The sequence below is a fragment of the Protopterus annectens genome, chromosome 17.part0 (assembly GCF_019279795.1).
Source record: "Protopterus annectens isolate FY-2018-M chromosome 17.part0, PAN1.0, whole genome shotgun sequence".
Taxonomy (NCBI): Eukaryota; Metazoa; Chordata; order Ceratodontiformes; family Protopteridae; genus Protopterus; species Protopterus annectens.
The window spans coordinates 211,627,904-211,649,560 of record NC_056751.1 but is presented as its reverse complement, the minus strand read 5'-3'; positions in this window follow the sequence as shown (position 1 = coordinate 211,649,560).

Genomic DNA, 21,657 nt, shown 5'->3' with positions numbered 1-21,657 from the left:
ATTGCAGTGGGCTACAGAGGGCATGGCACCCTGTCCATCTGCCCAATAGGTACATACATGCAAACAGTGCACTTTCCCCATGTTCCCCACTGGACACCTGCAACACCTGTGGTGCCATCATATGTGACCCACAAAGCACATACCATGCCTGAAAACATGCCCTGTATGGGCAGATGTCACTGACACCAGGGGAATGCCATTAGCATGCTATCAATGTAGGTGCAGGGTAAAACTGTGGTCCATTACCAGTTTCCACCACAGGTGGCCAACACTGGCACATCTGATGATAATCTGTGTACACAACATGGGCCAGACACCCCAGGTACAGTTCCACATGTCACTGTACATGCATGTGGGAGGTGTGCACATCCCAGACACCGTCCATGTCATGGACTAAGGAACACATACATGGCAAGTGATGCACAGCATTAGCCACACACAATAGTCACCCAGGTGACTCGATGGGGGATACAATACCCACCTGTGTGGGCAAATGCACAAACTACAGTCCTGAGCCACAATGCTGACCATTGTCATGTGGCCTGATGCCAAGGTATACCCATCACCTAGCCTTGTATAGCCATCTGGCACAGTCGGCACCACACACACGTGCAGAAATGCACCCATGCATGTCAGTACTGGCACCCTTTGTGTTTGTGTGTGTGTTGTATGATGCATATGATCACATCCACACTCACTACAACCCCTATTGGCATACTAAAGTATGCTGTCTGATGTCACGCATCTTCCCATACCCTTTACCCATATCACCTCCTGTGGTGCATATGATACCTGCACAGTAATGTGTTGTGGCAATCTCACTAGTGATAGGTTGTATTCCTGGCCCTGCCAAGTGTGTCAATGTGTGTGCATCCCTGTGAGAATGTGGTTGTGTTGACACTGACACCTGTTCATGCGGACAGGCACGTGTACTACACCTACCGTATAGCTACCATATCCTTGTTGCAGATGTCACTCACCATCACATATGCATTCTGAGGGCTCCACAACATGTAACCTATGTGGCGCATCCAATAACTGCATAGAAATGTGATTACACTACATAGTCGCCAGGGGTTTGATACCCTATGCTGGTAGGTGTGTGACACAAACATGCTTAGGTTTTACTCTCCCACCCCTCCCTGACTTGTCTTTGCCTCTGTCTGCCTCTCTCACTCCCTCTCTGGTGGATATGGAGACCTACACTTGCTTTGCTTAGGCAACAGCATGCATATTTTAAGTGATGCTCATGATCAGCTGATGGCCACTGCACGAATTGCAGCCCTCCCCTAGCTGATTGCATGTGGAACAGCTGTGGTAACATTCCCATAGCCAACTGCATGGAAACACACTCCAATATCTAGGAGCATCATGTTGGCGTTGACCCTTTTCTTTCACTGTGAGCAGGAACTAGATCTGTTGTTTGGCAAACAGCATTTTAAATGGATTGGGGATTTACCTCTAACAACGTACACTGTGGAAACAGGGCAACCCACATGAGGGGGGATATGTCTGACCTGACTACAGAGTGTAAGTACTGCTATACTGCATTTGGAGTAATGTTTGTTTAACAGTGTGTGTGTGGATATGGCTGTCCTACATGTTTTAATACCTGCCATGTCAGTTCTATGTTTATGAGGAATCCCCATCTGTAGGGTCATCTGCAGACTGGGCAGTGTGTTGTGCCCTTAGTTTGATGTGTGAACTGCAGAAGGTAGTGTAAGGATTGCAGTCTGTAGATGGTGAAAGTCGTGACAGTTACTGACTTCATATCCCTCATAGGATATATGTTGCAACAAACCCTGTTACAACAGTAAATGTATGAGATTATCACAGGGACATGTCAATATTGGCCCTGTGTATGTGCTTCTACCCACAACTCTGTCAACCTTTGTACATATGTCGTGCATTAAGAGGTGCATATGTGCTGCACACCATCATTAGTGTCATCATATCTGATAACAAGCTAGTGAGATATCAGACTGCTACACATGTTATGTACAGTAGGGGTTATATTTGATGACATAACCTGGACATTCTGTGGTCATTTGTACAGTACTGAGGTCTGTGTACCTATGGTGAAATTTGACAGTGTGTGTATTGTTAATATGTACTTTAGCCTGTGTACAGACTGTGGTAGATGTAATTGTTATAGGTCCCGTCCTATCTGATGTTACATGCTGCTCCACTGTATGTTATCATATTGGCTTACATGTTTGTAGGTCCATGCAGACACATGCCCCATACTACAGAGAGCCAGCAGTCCAAACTGTGTAGCAGACCAGTATATGTAGGGTTAGTCTGTGAGTGGCACATATGAGGATGGTGTTGAACAGATAGTCCATATACTGTTATATTATGATAGCTTACCATATGCGGCTGTGTTCACATTGGTTGTGGTTATGCACTTTCACACAGGTGTATCTTACCCTGTGCTGTGACATGCCTGCAGAATCTGCTATATTTGCAGGCACATGTGCATTCCCCCATAGGGGATGTAGGCCAGGGTTGAGCCAGTCTGCCTGTAGGCTGCACAGTGCATTGTTACATGCCTAGCAGCTTAGTGTACTTACCCAGTGAGATGTCATGTGCAGATACTTGCCAGATGTGCTGCTGTCAGGCCTCCCTTAACAGTCATGTGTGTCAAACAGAGCAGTGGGATGCTGTACAGATATATGTCAATATCTAGTGGGTAGTATGTGGCCATGGCACCCCTGTACCAGCGGTTATTATGTGTCAGCCCAGACAGGGGTGTGTGAATGCATAACCTATGGTGGCATATGTATACCAGTCATTATTTGTTATACCCATCTACATGGCTGTTAACATCCATATTGTCAGGCATGGTACACATGTTTTGCACTAAGGGGTTCTGTGTATACCTCTGGACTCTGCAGAATATTTCAGAATGTCCACATATATTGGCCAATATCTCTGCTGCAGCCCACAGTGGCATTACGTGCTAGCAGCGGTACTTTACTATGATGAAGTCCATGGCACACATGTGGAAAGCAGATGTGACCTCCCACACACACCATGTCTGTGAAGACAATCCCAATTACAGTAGCAATAGTCTACTAATATACCTGCTATTGGATTGTTGGCCTAATGGTTAAAGTGTTTGCCTTACAAACGCAAGGTGCAGGGTGTGAGTCTCGCAAAGGGATAATTGGCTAAGTTTAAAATTGCTCGCAAGGGCAGTTAGCTTAGTACTAATCGCTGAACCTATGAACCTAAACAAAATCCATACCTGACATCCCCTTGCATTACGAAGTTGGGACTATAGGGGCTGATGTAGGGCTACACTCCTTGTCCAGGACATATGGTGAAAATATATGTACATATAATTATCCAGATATCTATATATATGATTACACATATACATATCAACATATATAAATGGGTATGTATATGTACATAGATCTACATATACACATCCAGATATATACATATACAGAGCAATATATGTCTACACATATACAGATAGTGATACATATGGACAGATACGTATGGATATCTACAGATATATTGACAGTAGTAGGTATATCAAAATTGATATCTATGCACATATAGTTATAGATATCTATATACATATATATATATATATATATATATATATATATATATACCAACATAACTAGGCATATTTGTACACATAGGATGTGCATACATATATAGCTATATAAACATATATCTATATGTACATATATGTATACCTCTATATACACATATGTATATATACATATATGTATATATATGTATACATATATACATACAAAGAGATGTACACATGGCTTTATATATGTAGCACTATACAGATGTGTATACAGACATGAGTATCCATGTGTATGTACATGTAAACATATATATACCTATGATATGTATGCAACCATATTCCTGTCATGAGTAAACATCATGGTTGTGTATACCCTCCCACATGTATCTCACCATATGTATCTGCTATGCGTACATTATGATAAAACAACATATGTGATGCAACAGTCATATTAATAACAAGGACTGCACAATCTAGGATGTAAAGGTAATTGTCCAATAAGACTCAATATGTGTATTGACAGCTATCTGGTTTAAACAGCAGCGGTCATGGAGTAGTGGTTAAGTGCTGTGACTTCAGTATAAAGGGTCATGAGTTCAAGACCTGCAAGGGTTCTTCATTTTGTTGCTGGGCAGAGCAAGGGCTGTCAAATACAGAGTGGTTAAGGCAGTTCTGAGCAGCTTTAAGTGTGTTTGCACGGGTTTGCATGAAGCGATGCTAAGCTATGGGTAAACATACAAGCACTTACACAGTGTAGGCAGCGCTTAACAGTGCGCAAATCAGCTTAGCTGTTATATTGCAGCAATGCTAATACTTGCTAAGCATAGCTTAGCCCTGGTAACCAGGCCACAAAACCCAGTCTGATAACCTGTAATAAGTGTATGTAATGCCATGTACAATACATACACCTATGTGCTGTCATTACAATAGCGAGGGGTGTGAGTGTCATGTGTGGGACACAGACATATATGAGGCCTGTACAGCACTGATATCCATGTGAATGTGTGACATACAGGTGTAGTAGCCCAGGGTATGTGCTGTCACACTGGCATGTAATGTATCATGGCAGTAGTACTGTTGACAGTGCTAACCCAGGCAAGAGTAGAGTGCTTAATTTAGTACTGACAGCAGGCACACTTGCGAGCATGGCTGGATACTGATGACCCCCTGTTGTATCCCTGGTATGTGAGCTATGTCACAGTATATACCCATTACTGGTCTGTCAGTGCACTCATGCTACTGCATAGCTGCCTGCCAAGCTGATGACTGTCAGTCCTTGTTCAGAGTTGCAGATGGCAGGTATCCAGCTGGGATATGTACAGGCAACCTACGCTTGATTGACAAACTACTATGCATGTGGCATGTGCATGAGATGCATATCCCTGTAGTACCAATGTTGGGGTATACTATGGGCTGTATCGCGGTTGTGGCCAATGTGTGATGGTGGGTATGGCAGAGTATTATCATGGGTTTCAGGGACTACAATATGCAGTGGGGGATGTGGGTGCTGTATACATTGTTATTACAACAAGGTACACCAGGTATATGTGCCATGTACCACGTTATGGTTACCACTGCCGCCATCAATCATACAGGTAACTGTTACCACAATCCAAGCCAGTTATGCATGTGATGTGTGCAGCCTACCTGTAACACATTGGAGACACGGTCAAGCTAGTTAGCAGCGACAGGCCCTGGTATCTCAGATGTGTGTCTGGCTGTTATGTATCTGTAAATGTGGATATGATGGTATGCCACACTATGTATCATCCAAATACACCCATTACATCCCACATCAGCATACTGTACATGCTGAGGGATGTTCTGCATGTACCATGTAATCTGGGACATACCCCACCCTAAACACTGTGCGGTGTGTGCAATGTAAGCCACACATGTCAGTATCACAGCATTGCTAGGTAGGGGTCTAGTCCCAGTGTTGGCAAGTAAAAGTGTACGTGTATGTGGATGGTTCTACATCAGGTTGCAGGATATACATGGCTCAGTGGGCCACCTGTCCATGTGGCACAGGCAATACCTGGTATAGTAACCTGTGAAATGTGTTCAACTGTACCGATATGTCACTGCCACGGTGTCATCACAGTAACATACCCCATTCTGCAGTATGACTGCAGACCACCCTCATGCTGACACATGTACACCTACAACACACATGGATAACATTTTAGAGACCACAACCAAGCAGTGTTACTAACAGCTAGAAGGCATCATTGCTGGATGGCTACACTACCTGCCAAATATGCCTCACACTCCACTCCCTACAACATGTTACACTGCAGGACTGTGGTACACTGCTGTACAGTCACCATGTGCATCAGAACCATATCAGCTTGTCCCTGCATCGATGGTATGGATGACAGGGATGGGGCACAGGTATCATCATATGCACAGGTTGTGGTGTTGGTTTGCCAGAGGTGGAGGGTGGGCCATACATTTGACACCATGTGTGTGGGTGAGGGGTGTACTCTGGGTAGCCGGCTGATGTGATGTGGTGTGTGTAGGTATGAGGTTGCCCTAGGTGTGTTTGCATAGTGTGTGTGGGTATGCATGCACACCGTTCTGCCATGTGGCTGCCCTACACAGGTGTTTATGGACAGATGCAGACCATACCTGGCAGGGTGTGCAGTTCACTGCCTCTGGCCATGGACACATGGACTATGCCTGCCAGAGGTTCTGCGGGCATGGCCAGGTACAGGCGTTGATGTGCTACTCTCGCCTGCTGATGATATTTGTCCGCTAGTACCAGGTCCCTCCTGGGACTGGCCAGGACCATGTGCACATGGTCTACTATGGTGTGGTGTGGACAGCACACACCCCACACTGCTGGGGCTGCTACTGCCACTACGGGAGCCCCTTGGTGTCCTAGCATGCCCACATTGACTGCTAGCTGTTGGTGTTGCTGGCCCAGGTCCATGTGGGTGTCGCTACACCCACACCACACGTTGAAGCACAGACAAACCACGGCTGATGAGGGCCATCATCTCATCATGCCATCTATCCGCTTGCTTGGTAGAACAACGGATGGCAGCCAACAGTTCATGAAGGTTGTCGCTTACAGATGCGAGAGCAGCCCTCTGCAGCCTAAGACCTGTCTGGTGTAACGCTCAATATGTGCCTGCTCCACCATTACAGCCTGAAACATGCTTCTGTTGGTTGCAGCTATGTCATCTCTGCCAGGGGCATGATGTCCAGCAGTCCTACCACGAGCAACCTGGGCATCTGCCTATGTGGCAACCTGCCAGACATCCGGCTATGCCTGCTGTGACCAGACACAATAGGCATGGTTACCACACTTTCCTGTGCACTGCCACTGAATGCCAGCTGTCCCTCTGCTATAGGCACTGTAACTGTGTGTGGGAGTGGGATGGCTAAAAGGGGGATGTTAAATGTTGGTGCAGTGTCGCCCCCTGACAATCCCACCTGTGCCTGAACATTATCATCATCATCATCGGTGTCTGTATGGACACCTACATCAGAGTGCATGCAGGAGGGACCCTAACCCACCTCGCCACCTGTGGGGGAAAACAATAAACGCACTTTAAAACCTGTACAGCATTGCCTAACAGTATACACACACACACACACACACACACACACACACACACACACACACACACACACACACACACACACACACACACATCTCCGTAATACCTACCTGTCCATGGCTTTACAGACAGTCCCAAGTATACGTCCATGTATTACCCCATCCTGCATCACACTTGTTAACATACACACATTGATACCACTCATTAACATCACAGTCCTCTAAATGCCCACACAAGTGGCCACAACACAAGGCCTGTTACTACTTTACCTGCTTGACCTGTGTGTAGTGGATTTACTTGGCCTCACTGCTGTCATTTGGTATGCACTCTCTGTATGGCTGGAATGATGTGCATGGCCCCCATATGTGTGGGCTACTATGTTGTATCCATAATAGCTCCCACTGGTGTGTCATGTGTATGTAATGCTCAGTACATGCCAGATATGCTGCTCTGTCAGCCCATCATGTGTCAGCTTTAATATTTGGATACACTCCCTGGTATTGACTATTACTTCCCCAATGCATCTGTAGAGCTGCATATGTGGGTTGTAGGTGACCTCTCTGCTGACTGCAATATTTAGTGTGTACCTGGAGTCTACCTTCTCTCTGGGTGCCTGTTCCATGCTACAGACCATATTATACTATTTGCTGTCCTGTGATTACATCACAGGTATTCCTGGTGTGTAATGTGGCAGTCCATGTCCATGTACTGCACGGTCCCAAAGGGGGTACAGCCATATGAACACCCCACAATCACACATGTGCATACATGGCCACACACACAAACACACACATGCACACACACATCATAGATGCATCTACCTTCCACCACTTCACTCGAGTGACCCTGCAGGTGAACTAACTCACCACCAGGATGCACGCACACACACACACACACACACACACACACACACACACACACACACACACACACACACACATATACATGTGAGGTTGCACAATGATTGTGCACACAGTCCTCCTATTACCCATCTGCCAACATGCATAACATATGGTACAGAACAGCATGCAGTTCAGCTATAGTCAATCCATGCTAGCAACAGTATACATGTGTGTGATGCATGTGCTGTGACTAGGTGATGCCCCTTCCCAGTATTGCTGTGCACCTGTTCTGCACCCTGATGTGTACTGTGCACCACAACTCACAGGTATACAACCCATTGCAGAATGTGTAGTACTGTGTTAGTTATGTCAGCTTTACTTCTCACAGCCCCTATGTGTTTCAGCAACACATATCTGGGATGATATGTGGACTGTTGTCTTTGGTGAATGCCTGATGTCTGATTTACAGCTTTCAACATCAACAGACCATGTATGACCATCAGAAATGCTTACACTGACAGCCATCAGAGCATACCATGGCTATGGGGGGTGTACACACCTTTATTGATTTTACACACACATTCTTGATCTGCCATATCTTAGCAATATACAAGCCTGATATGTAACATATGTTCTGTACTTTCACATGCAGTGTTTACAGATTGTGTTAGGTGTGCGGCTGCTGACCACAATGCATACACACCATGTGGGCATATGTGTGCGCACCCTTATCACGACGGTTTATCATACCTCTTGTTGTGTGTACTACAGCAGTCACTACTCATGGCAGGGGTATACCAGCATGGGCCTTCTGCAACTGCCAGTGTATGTTCAGTCTAGCCTGCACATGTCCCCCTATTCTGCATGATTGTAAGGTCTACTCATGTGCACATCCCATGGTGTTTACACAATGCCATCACTATTGCAGTGTGGGTAGGGTTACAGCTGCCACAGGTCCTGAACCTGACTATATGCAGATAGAGACATTCCTTTCATCCTTATGATTCCTGCTGCAGTGCACTGGTGTGTCATGCTGAGACCCCCCCATCCCTCAGCTTTTATGCAGCTGCATGACAGGTAAGCCCTACACATTTGTGTCTCCTTGCAGTGTCCCATACACTGAACACCACATGTTGCAGCCTAGACCCAGCTGATAATGTGGACTACTGTAATGTCTTATGCCATAGTGTATCTCTGCAGCAGTTAGCATTGTCCTACATGTATATACACTGCTGGTGCACTGTATATGGGTGTTGTTCAGAACATGTCACTACTGTAAGCCATGTCTACCAGCAGTATGTTACTCCCTGTAGACATATTCCACAATGACAGGATGTTAGTTGTCATGCAGGTGTGTGATATACCCTTTCAATACTCCATCATGGTCGCCCCTGTGAGACCGTGAATTTCACAGCAACAATACATGCATATATGAGACCACATTGGTAATAACAACAGCATGCAAGTACATTGATGGCACCATGCCAACAATGTTGGAATAATTTAATATGGCACATGCATGGGCATGGTGATTATTGTTGGAGATAAGGTGGGGGGTGAGAAAGAAGTCAATTAACAAGTAATATATTCCTGTACTCCACATTACTTTCCTAGTCAGTGCTGTTATCTGTACCTTACATGTCCTACTAAACTACCCTATAGACCTATATTGGACACTGATATGGCTGTCAACATCATTGCACATGAGCCAGTTTTACCTGCAATATGCACCTCTTACCTGATATGCCTGTGGAGGCAATGTTTGTTAACACTGACTAACTGTCTGTACACATATGCCCGGATTCCGGGTTGATGTTTTGCACAATGCTATCCAACTCTTTCTGCACAGACTCTGGTCATGTGTTGACCACATGCTGGTGTACCCGGACATATCTAGAATATTGCCTTCTTCCACCTTTAGTGACATGACACACACATATACATGCTTTCCTACGCAGTTATATTATGTAGCATAGTGTGGGTGACAGTGACCAGTGATACTTTATTATTCAGGGAAACTGCAACACTCGCCATCCCCTACAGTACCAGGATGGACCGTACCAGTACAAGTTATATTGGTCTGCATTTCTCAGCACAGTGTTCATATCCAATGTACCTGTGGGAGCAATGTTTGTTAGCACTACCTGACTGTTGCCACACAAGGTTCCAGATTGCACATTAGTATTATGCACATACATCTCACTCTTTTACTGTACACACTCTGGTCACAACTTGACAACATGGGAGTGTAGATAGACCATACTTGAATATTACTCTCCTAACTGTTTCGGGGGTTGCTACATTGACAGGTGTGTTCTCATGATGGTTGACAATCACTTGTATTCCCTGTTTGCTGGCTACACATCTGGGATCATCTCACAGACTTACCAGGGGGACAGGCAGCAGATATGGGCACATATACTGGACATTCTGGCCTCATGTATACAGTTGTGGGGTATGAATCTGTATGCAGTCTAATTCCACTCCCAGGATTCAGATCATGGCTGTGTCTGCTACAACTTAAACACTGCCCATCACAGTTGTGTCTGTTGTATTGATATTGCTGTATATCTCCAATCTGCTTTCTGTCTTATTAATCCCCTTTGCTTATGCATTCTGACCTTGTATAACAACACTCTTATACAGAATTCCTAGACAGTTATATGTTGTAGGACAGTGTGGGTGAGAGTTATGTGTAATACCTCATTATTCGGATCAAGTGCATATCATTCTTGTATTTCTGGGTACAGTGTTGGTATCTGACAGACCTGTGGGAGGAATGTTTATTAGCACTACCTGAATGTTCCCACACACAGTACCTGGTTCCACATTACTATTATGCACATACATCTCACTCTGTTCCTGTACACACTATGACCACAGCTTAACAAGTTGGGGTGTAAATGTGACATACGTGGCTTCTTAGTCACATAAGACATTGGGGAGTTGCTAGTGTGCCAGGTTTGTTGTCATAAATGTGTGTCAATCAGTTGTATTTCCTGTTTGCTGCCTATACATCTGGGATCATCCCACTGATTTCCCAGGGGGACAGGTTGGTAGGCATTAGATATGGGCCACTTTAATAGACATTCTGGACATATCTGTACAGTTGTGGGGTATGATTCTGTTTGCAGACTACCACCACTGGCAGGATTTAAACCGTGGCTGTGTGTGCTAAAAAACAACAGTTCACATCTCAGTCGCATGTGCTATTCCATTTCTGTTGTTTGCATTTTCCCTGTTTGCTGTCTATGTGTCTCTCAGTTGTACTAAATGGCCTCTGGGGATTACACCTGTCATATACAGGCATTCTTACACATTCAATTTATGGTGCATGGTGTGGGTAACAGTGATTAATACTACAGTACTATTACATGATTGCAAATCTACATTACCATATGATACCAAAATGTACACATGCAGTCCAGCAGTTAGACCTGTTTTGTCAGAATATTACACTTTTATTGCCATTCAAACAATATGAGACTCTTTATGCCATATTCTCTAGTGTATGCAGTACTTGCTTTGAACAATACAGGTTTTATACTAGAATTTAATTTACTACTACTTTTATTTTTATGTCCTATGACAGTAAAAGCATGAGTATTACTGACCTGCCTTGCATCGCAACCGCGCCAGGTGGCAGATGTGGGCCTCCTGGTTTGTAGCCTGCTCCGTTGCAGCTGTGGGGGACATGAGAGGAATATTTAGCCATACCTATCCATGATATACCTGAGCTGGCACTTATTACACACATACTGGGGTGATACTTACACACAGCTGGGCCATCCCTGATGCTCTAGCCTCTTGAAGCCACTCCTCCAAGAGGTCCCCCTTCCACTACTTCAGGTTGGCATAGTGGTGCCTGACCTGCTCACCCATTTGGGGTATGCCAGTGGTACTTGTGAGGTCACGGTCGAGATGGTCCCAGGCCTCCACCTTATATTGGGTGCCCTGGTACTGGCCCTGCAGCAGTCTCTGTGCATGGTCTTTAACTAGGAGTCCTGCCATGACCTTGGACTCCTGATTCCACCAGCACTGCGCCCAGAAGCGCATTCCTTCTCCCCTTACTGCCATAGTGCCTGTAAAGGGAAGCTATAACCAGTTATAAGCTGTATTCCCACCTATTGGGTTTAAGTAGGGCCAATTTCCCACACTTTTCCATGACTGGCCAGTTTTGAAAAGGCTAAGCTATGGGAAAACCTGCTTACCTAAGGTTGGCATTGTTTAAAGGGGTGTAAGACTGGCCACAAAGAGTTATCTGGTCTACACATTGCTCACACCTCCTAAGTTGAGCTGTGCAATGCTTAGCATTGCCTACATTACACATTCATTATAATGCCTTTTTGGCATTGTGTTATTATTCATTACACCTTATTATGTATGCCTAGTATCCCTGATTGATGTGTACATACACTCTGTGGGGTCCTTGTGTTTTACTGGGGATTTTGACACTCTATTACAATTATACCTCACTTCTGGGCTTACTGCTGTACTCCAGTTCACATATTTATGTTATGTAGGAGGTTATGGCACATATGACTGTATACTGATGCCTTTCACAGGTTCAGTTTAGTTATACTATGGTGAGAACATGTTTACTACTACCTCATTCTTCTGTACTTCTGTGATGGCTTAGTAGATAACTACTTGCGCTATGGTGTATAGGGTCCTGGGTTTGAGACCTGCATGGCTGTTTATTTTGTTGATGGGCAGAACAAGGGCTGTGGGATACAGAGTGATTAAGGGACTTTTGAGCACTTGTAAGTGGATTTGTGTGACTGTAAGCACTGCTAACCTGCCATTACATCTGCTTACAGAGAGTTAGCTTTAAAATTGCTTAGCCAATGTAGGCATTGCTTACCCCTGTGCAAACAGACCTAAACCTGCGTACTACTGCTTATTTGTGTTAAAACCTGCTTACTAGTGCCTTATTCATTATGACACTGACACTTCACATGTGCATTTCCTGCAGTACTCCAGTTCATAAATATATGTTATTTAGTGAGTTTTGCAACAAAAATATTGGTCATAATGTGCTTTGCTATGTAAAATGGAATGTGCTGCAGTGGGACTCGAACTGGGAATGCCTGCTCATAAGGTGAATGCTCTACCCACTACACTATTGCTATGCTGCTTCATTTGCATATATCTCTCTTGCTATCCTCTTCAGCCTTTTAAGCTGCTTTAACCGTAGCAAAGCGATGGGCACACCCGTGCACCTATGGTTAGCTTTAATCAGATTTTTAAAAAAATTATAACAGTGTTTCTTCATTTTATTTGTATATACTATTGCTGTACACATGGGGGACTGTTGGTGGGGATATGCGGACACCTATAAGCGGTCTTGCTCATTCCTTACCCCTGTCTGCTGTTATACATTGCAGGGGTGTGTTTATTCTGAGAGCTCTGCTTACGCTCCGTGTAAGTCTAGGAGCTTGGGCAGCGTGCCTTATTAATATGCATGGTGCACTGCCATCCTGCTCCTAAACAGGTGCTTCCATGCAGGACTATGCTAGTCCTGCATGGAAGTTTAGTAAATCCGGGGGAATATGTTAACAGAACAGAGTTATAAAATGATGGCTCTTTTTGCATGCATATCTTTCTATCAATGCCTGCATGCCATTTATACCACAGAGTATTTTGTTTTCTTTTGAGCATTAAACAACAGTTGCACTGGTTAAAACTGAATCAAGTTAACAACGTAAATACTTTCAACAGTTTAAAAAGTAAAAATGCAGAAAACTATTTGAATTATTGGCTTGGGATTTTAAGATCAAAGGTCTCAATTTTTTCTTTGAATAAACTGAAGCGCTTTCAGGCCATGACAGTGGGCTAAGCACTGAGCTTCCGTGTCACTCAATATCCTCCGTACCTGTTGTTTTGTCTAGGAGCATAATTAACTCTGGGAATGCTATCAGCACATTTATCTGTTTGTATTGCTTTGTATCCAACTAGATGCATAGAAGGTTAGTAAAGCTAACCCTATATTTTTAGGCTGCAAATGTTTATTTGGTTATAAAACTTAGTGATAACATTTAAATGTCTCATATAAGAGTCACTACTGTTGTTGAGATCTGATCTAAAGGGGTCTTTTGGCTAACAGTGGTGGTGTATCATAATATATACAGTGTTCTAGCCTAAAGGGCATCAAGGAATGCAGACTCTCTAACTAAATCTGTACTTTTGATTCCCACCCTAGTGATCTAATGAAGTTTTAAACTGGTAAAGATTCCCCGAGTGCCTAATGGCTAGGAAGAGGTAATTCCACAGTTTAAGTAGTAACCAAGTAACAACTAGATCCCTTTTAGTTGTATTGTTGATAGCTATCATATAAAGAAGTATATCTGCATCTAAGTTATTTATAATCTATCCCAAGCATTGCTCTTAATATGCCATCATAAAAAATGTTATGGGCTAAATGTAGTTTGACCTTTATTATGTGGTAGTTAATATTATATAAGCTATTTTGCTTTAACCTTTCACCGTTTTACAGCTTTCTAAGAATGGATACTCTCAAGAAAACAAACTACCCTGTGGTATAAATGGCATACAAACCTTGACACAAAAATTTGCATGCAAAAGAGTTACAGTTTTCTAAATTTAGAATAATTCCTTCTACAATTTGCAACATAGTCATCTCATTTGGATTGTATAAACAAAATATAGAATTATACTTAACTGTGAGCTATGTGATTATTTTGAACAGGTTTTTTGAAATAATGGAATCTGTAGATGTGCTTGATTTCAAGAGAAGCCCTCTTGCTTCAAGGTACTAGATTTAATAGACAATACATCCTGTTTAAAAGAACATCTGCTGCCAACAGCTTTAGGAAAGTTCTTCATTTTTTCAAATACCTTTAAGACATCATTGATGTCCTTCTAGTCCCATGCTGCAGTATTCTGTACATATGGGTTTTCTCCTCTTGCTACCCGAACGTTCGGCCAGTATGCAAAATATTTCAGTCACTGTATGGTGCGTGGGACGCCTGACATGGCTAACAGATGTGGGCCATAAAAGTGACATCTGCATGCACCAGCCCTTAGAACGTCTCAGCCGCCAGCCAAACGTCAGGTGTTCCTGCCTTCCCGGTCATCGAATTCTAGAGAAATCAGATAAGTGCCCCGCTGGGGAACCTTTTCAGTCATTGTTATTGTTTCTAATGCCTGTTCATGTCATCTGGAAAGAGCAAGTGTAAGTGTAGCCATCAGATACCTCACAAGGACGTCCACAATCAGTGTTTGTTTTGCTTAGGTAGGTGGCATGACTAAAGGGCCTGCACCATCTGCCAGGCATTTATGCCCAAAAGTGTCCATAGCCGACTCCGTGCACTTAACTTATATTTAGAAAACCAACATCTGAAGCAATTAGCATTAGGTATGAAGGGTTCTGCTGACTTGCCTACTGAACCACCTAGAAAGAAAGCCAAGAGTGTAAGACCTACTATTGCCGCTGTGCCTCCTCCATCCGACCCTCAGGCTTTGGCCGACGTTAGCCTGGTTGAAGGCTCGGGCTCTGCAGATTCAGATACAGTGGGTACCTATACGAAAGCCACACAATCCTGCACAGAGGGCACATCCACAGAGGCTTTTCCAATGTCAGTTTCTGACACCGAGGGGGGAACCTGCAATCTCAGTAGGACCGTTGGACCCCTCTGTTTCCATGCAGGTGTCCAGCTCTAGGCCTTCCATAGTTCAGATGCCCACTAGGCCACCTCTCAAAAGGAAGGAAAAAAGAAAGCATGTGTCTCCTGCTCCTGAAAATACTCTGCATTGGCAGGCATTTAGTCAAAGCCTGTTTAATGCCTTTATGGCCTTGCGGCCTACCACTCCAGGGACATCCACAATTCCTCCTCCAATCCTGAGCTGCAGGTCTCAGGCATCTGATCCCTCTCACAGGGAAGAGGAAGAATACTATGATTCTTCTTCTGAAGAATCCCTTTCAAATGCCTCCCAGTTGCCTTCTCCCTTAGGATATGGTTCCCCAGAGGAAGCATCTATTGATCCTGACTCCTCAGCAGAGGATTTAACCTTTGGGGAAACTATTGCCAAAATAAAGGAACGTTTTAAGTGGGAATCATCTGAAATGACAGAGGTACAAAAAAGGTATTATGACCTCATTCAGATGGATTCCCCAACTCCTACTGCTGCTCCTCCCATTCTTCCTGCTTTCCTGGATGCCTTTTCAGCAGCATCACTGACCCTGGACTCCCAGCCCCCTGCACCATGCAGACCTGATAGGTTTTATAAAGTCCCTGAGACTGCAAAATTCCTAGACCCTGACACAATTTCCATTTTAACTGACAAGGCTTCTAAACTACTGCCTTCCACCACCCTGTTCTCTGCTGACAAGGACAGCAAAACCATGGAGCATCTGGGTAAGAAAATCTATACTTCTGCTACTCTAGCTTTTAGAACAACTAATTATCAGACACATGGCTAAATATGCCTTACCCCTTTTGGAGACGATTTCCAAGGAATTGTCTGACTCCCTTGACTCTGCAGCCAAAGCTCAACTGTGTTCTCTCGTCGCCCTTACTTCTCAGGTTACCAGGCACTGTATCAAGTGCAGTTTTAATGCTGCTGAGGCCTCAGCCTGGTCAGCAGCATCAGCCTTAAGAATGTATTCCTGTCTACACCTCCAACACCTACCAGATGACTTTAGAGCTAAGCTGGTTGATGCTCCTTTGGACAATACAGCCCTGTCTGGAGAAAAAGTGGCTGACTTATTCAAGTCTTTACAGCAAAAGGGGAAAGAGATGCAGGACTTAAAACACCTACTGGTTTCCTCTATTCCAAAATTCCAGAGGAATTATCCTACCAAAACACAATTTATCAGAAAACACTCATGCCCTGCTTCCTCTACTAGGCCTAGAAAAACCTCTAGGAAGCAACCCACTCCTCCCAGAGCCACCCCATCGACCAGCCAGAGGCCGCCCTTTCAAGACAGGGCAGGCAGTGTGTGACTACCTGCCAACCTTGGAGTCACCACCTTCTAACTCTATCCCACTCTCATTACGTCTCTCTTACTGTCTCATCACTCATCACCTCAGACAAATGGGTCCTTTCTGTAATAGAATACGGGTACTTCATGACCTGGATCATTCCCAAAGAGAAAGAGGATCCCACAGTACCCAAAAGAACAGCTCTCCCTATTACAACCAGTGCTAGACAGCCTGATGCCTCAAGGCACCATTCAAACAGTTCCACTGCCTGCAACAGGAAGAGGCTTCTACTCCAGGATTTTTCTGGTTCCAAGAAAAGACTGTTATTGGAGGCCAATTCTTGACCTCTCACTTCTCAACCTCTTCCTTCAGGTACCAGTCTTCAGGATGTTGCCCTTTCCAACTCTCTTTCCACTCCTACTCCCTCAAGGGTTCATGGCCACCTAAGGCATCGAGGATGCCTACCTTCACATCCCTATAAGGCCCAGTTTTAGGAAATGCCTGAGGTCCTTCCTGGGCTTTTCTCAATTTCAAATCTCTGCCTTGCCCTTTGGGCTTTCCACTGCACCCAGAGTTTTCAACAAATGCCTGGCTCCAGTTATTGCCTTCTGCAGGACAAAAGGAATCTAGATATTCCCTTACCTGGATGACCTGCTCATTCAGACAGACTGCAGACAGACCCTCCTGCAACATTTACAAGTTGCCATTTCTTTCTTGCAGTCCCTGGGTTTTCAGATCAATTTCCCAAAATCCCAGCTGAAGCCTACACAAGACATATTTTCTTGGGATGCAGGATCTGTACAGACATGATGAAAGCCTACCTTCTGCCCCAGAAGGTGGAAAGCTTGACGCAACACCTGCTTTTTGTCCTTCACACCACAGAATTGACCGCAAGGCAGTACCTCAGGCTCCTGGGCAACATGGCATTAACTACCTTCATGTAACCATTAGCAAGACTCCACAGGAGGAAATTACATTGGTACCTCAGGTCAGTCTGGACACACTACTCCCACCCCCTCGAGTTCAGGGTTCCCTTCCTGCCCTGCCTCAAACAGGAAATACTTTGGTGGTAGAATCAGGTGAACCTCTACCCAGGTCTTCCCCTACAACCATCTCAACTCAAACAGACCATGTACTCAGGTGCCTCAGACTTAGGCTAGGGAGCAACTCTGGGGTAACCTGAAAGTGCAGGAAATGTGGCCAGTGCCATACAGGAAAGAGTACATTAATATCTGAGAAATTAAGGCAATATTACTGGCCCTGTTGGCCTTCCAAACCAATCTCCAGTCAGGACCCCTAAAAATCTTTACAGACAATACCACAGTCCTGTGATATCTTAACAAGCGGGGGGGGGGGGGACCAAATCTTATTTGCTTTGTAAACTAGCTCTCCCCTAGTGTGGAAACTAGACACCTCCAGGGAGTGACCTTACAGGTGGTATACATACATTCACAACAGACTTCTCAGTCAGACTCCCTCAGTAGGTCCATGATGAAGGCACACAAATGGATGCTACACAGGAATGTCTTCCTGGACCTGGCCCACCAGTGGGGTACACCTCAAATAGACCTGTATGCCTCCTCCATCAACAGGCAACTTCCTTCCTTCTGCACCAGACTACCAGAAGCTCAGGCTATGGCGACAGATGCATTTTCAATTTTCTGGAAGGGGATATTTCTCTATGCATTTCCCCCCTTCCCCCAGACCAGAATTCTTGCTGGTGATTCCCTATTGGCCAAGACAGCATTGGGTCCCCCTCCTATTACAAATATCCAAGGGCAGTTGCCACACGTTACCCCCCACGAGTGGACCTTCTCACACAGGACAAGGGATCCCAAATCCATCCACAGTGGCAATCTCTTCACCTCACCCTGTGGGTGATAAGATTCTGATCCCTTTCAGACACCTTTACAATGTGGATGTGCTCACTGTCCTGCAGGAGGCCAGAAAATCCTACCTATCTAAGTGAAAGAGATTCTCCATATGGTGTCTCAAAAGACAGTTGGATCCAGTGCAAAGCGAGACTCCTATAGTACTGTCTTATCTGTGTGAACAGTTGCAGACAGGGTTAGCATTCTCATCCATTAAGACCCATTTGTCTGCCATTTCTGCATGTCTTCCACTGGATCCCCCCTTAGCTTCCAGATTTCCAGCAAAGCTGTTCCTTAAGGGGGTACTTCATCTCAGGCCACCAAGGAAACCTTCCCCCTAAATAGGGACCTGAACTATGTTTCAGAAAAGTTCACACTTCCCCCATTCGAGGCAGCTGCTAAAGCTTCCCTAAAACACTGCACATGGAAGACTGTCCTCCTAGTGGCCTTGATCTCAGCTAGGAGAGTGTTGGAGTTACAAGCCCTCATGTCTATCCCTCCCTTCCTAGTATTCCAACACAGACAGGGTTACGCTTAGAACTCACCCTTCCTTCATACCCAAGGTGGTTAATGACCTTTCCTTAAATCAAGCCATCCACCTTCCCACCTTCTTCCCTAATCCACAGGGAGACAGTGAGAGAGTACTTCATTCCCTGTATGTGTGCAGGCAACTCAGATTTTATCTGCATAAGACCAGGTCCACCAGACAAGCTGATCAACTATCTCCTTCCACCCCAGGGCCCTAGGGAAGGCAGCATCTAAACAAACAATTTCAACATGGATTTCCAAAGTCATTACCTTTTGCTACAAACACTATGGGAAATCCCTGCAAGGTACTGTCAAAGCACGCTCCACCAGAGCAATGGCCTCCTCTGGGGCTTTCTTCAGGGGATTGGAAACTTCCACTATACTTGAAGCAGCCACTTGGTCTTCTGTGCATACCTGCACCCAACATTGCAAGTTCGACCACATCTCTAGGGCCAGAGCTGGATTTGCTAGGGCTATCCTCCATAGATTCCTGGAGAATTCTACTAGGTCATCTCCCCCTTCCTCACAGTTAGCTTTGGCACTCACCCATATGTGCAGAATACTGCAACATGGGATAGATGTCCTTCTCTTCCATGATGCAGTATTCCTTCCCACCTACCTATCCCTCCTGGTATACAGCAATTCCTTTTTTGGATAGCACAGGACTGGCATTACCCTTAGAAGGGTGGGTTCTGACTGGGGAGCTCAGTTCTGAGGGCAGGTGCATGCAGGCATTACTTTTATGGCCCACGCTCTGTTAACCTCATCAAACGTCCCACGCACCATACAGTGACTGAAATCTTTTGCATACTGGCCTGACATTTGGGTAGCAAGAGGAAAAACCCATATGTACAGAATACTGCAACATGGAAGAGAAGGGAATCTATGATTATGGTAAGATTTTACACAACATTTCTTTCAGAATGACTGAATAATCAGTTTTATATTTATCAAGTAGCATGATTACACTTGTTACTAATGAAGTTTATCTCTAGGACATTAGCCATTAATGAATACATGCCAACTTGCCACGCTGATATTAACGTATTCAATGTCCTTAGAAAAGGATACATTAGTACTGACTGTACAATCATCAGTATATAATCCACAATGTGATACCAGTGAGCAATAAAAACACAGCTTTATTCCAAAATCCAAATGGAAAAATTCCACAATAAGCAAATCGGAAAACACCAAGCAGCAATTGCACACACTGAATAAAAATGATGAGTTAAGCACTTTCATCCCCCACTAGGGACTTCCTCAGAACTATTCCCAAAACTTAATCCCAGCATTCTTATAGCATTCCACTTAAAGGGACCTTACCCTATGTAGCACCAATAATTTATAAATGCAAAGTTAAAATGTCCACTGACAATATAACAATATTTTTTGTGATATATTGTCTTTAAGACTCAAGTGGTTGGGTTGGGCTATAAAAGAGTTTGTCACATGATTTTTGAATGTCTGAAAAAGGCTGGTATTTTCTAGCCAAAAGCGCTTAATGGAATAAAGTTTTAAAAGTTGCGTTTTAAAATAGCGTGTTTCTTGCGAATTCTACCTTCTGGATTAGTACTATTTTCTGTGTCTTCCTAGGCTGTCAGGTACTGGTTTCCCTTGGAATGACACCAGAAACTAAGCCAATTGTTAAAATCAATCATTTTCTGTTTGTACTGAGGCATCATTCTGGATGATGGTAAAATGCTGCTTAAGGCTAGGAACATACCTGTCTGTTACACATATTTAGTGAGCTCAATCATATCTCTCTTCATATAGTCCAGGGAGGTACATCTCAAGTCATTTACACTGATATGGACTATAACAGAGTCAAACAGTACCTGTTGTTAAGAGACTTGAGTGCATGGGTGATATGGTGGATTCTGGCACCTAAGAAACAACTAACCGTGACTTTCTCCTTATCCAGCCTGGTGAGGGTCACAGCTGTGTGTCACACAATGGAGTCTCCTATGACTAATATGTGAGTTTATGTTTAGGCCTTAGTGGCTGTGAGACACAGGTGTGTGGACTATGTGTGGTGTGTGTTGTGGTGGGCAGTAGATTTTGCGTGTGTTTTTGCATCGGAGGTTTCTTTTGTTTGGGTATGTTTTTGTTGAGGACCTCTGCATTTGTTGGTGTATGTTATGCAAGTGTGGGTGGTGTTTAAGGTGTGATGCTTGTGATGACAACTTTCTCAGTGCCAGATATACTGGCCTGTGAGGGAGAGAGAATAGACTCTAGGTTCTTAATATAATTCCATCTCTCACAAATTGTGTTCCTAGGTGGTAGTAGTAGAGGGTTGTCCATGTACATGAGGCAGCTGCTATACTGTTGCAGGATGCCCATATC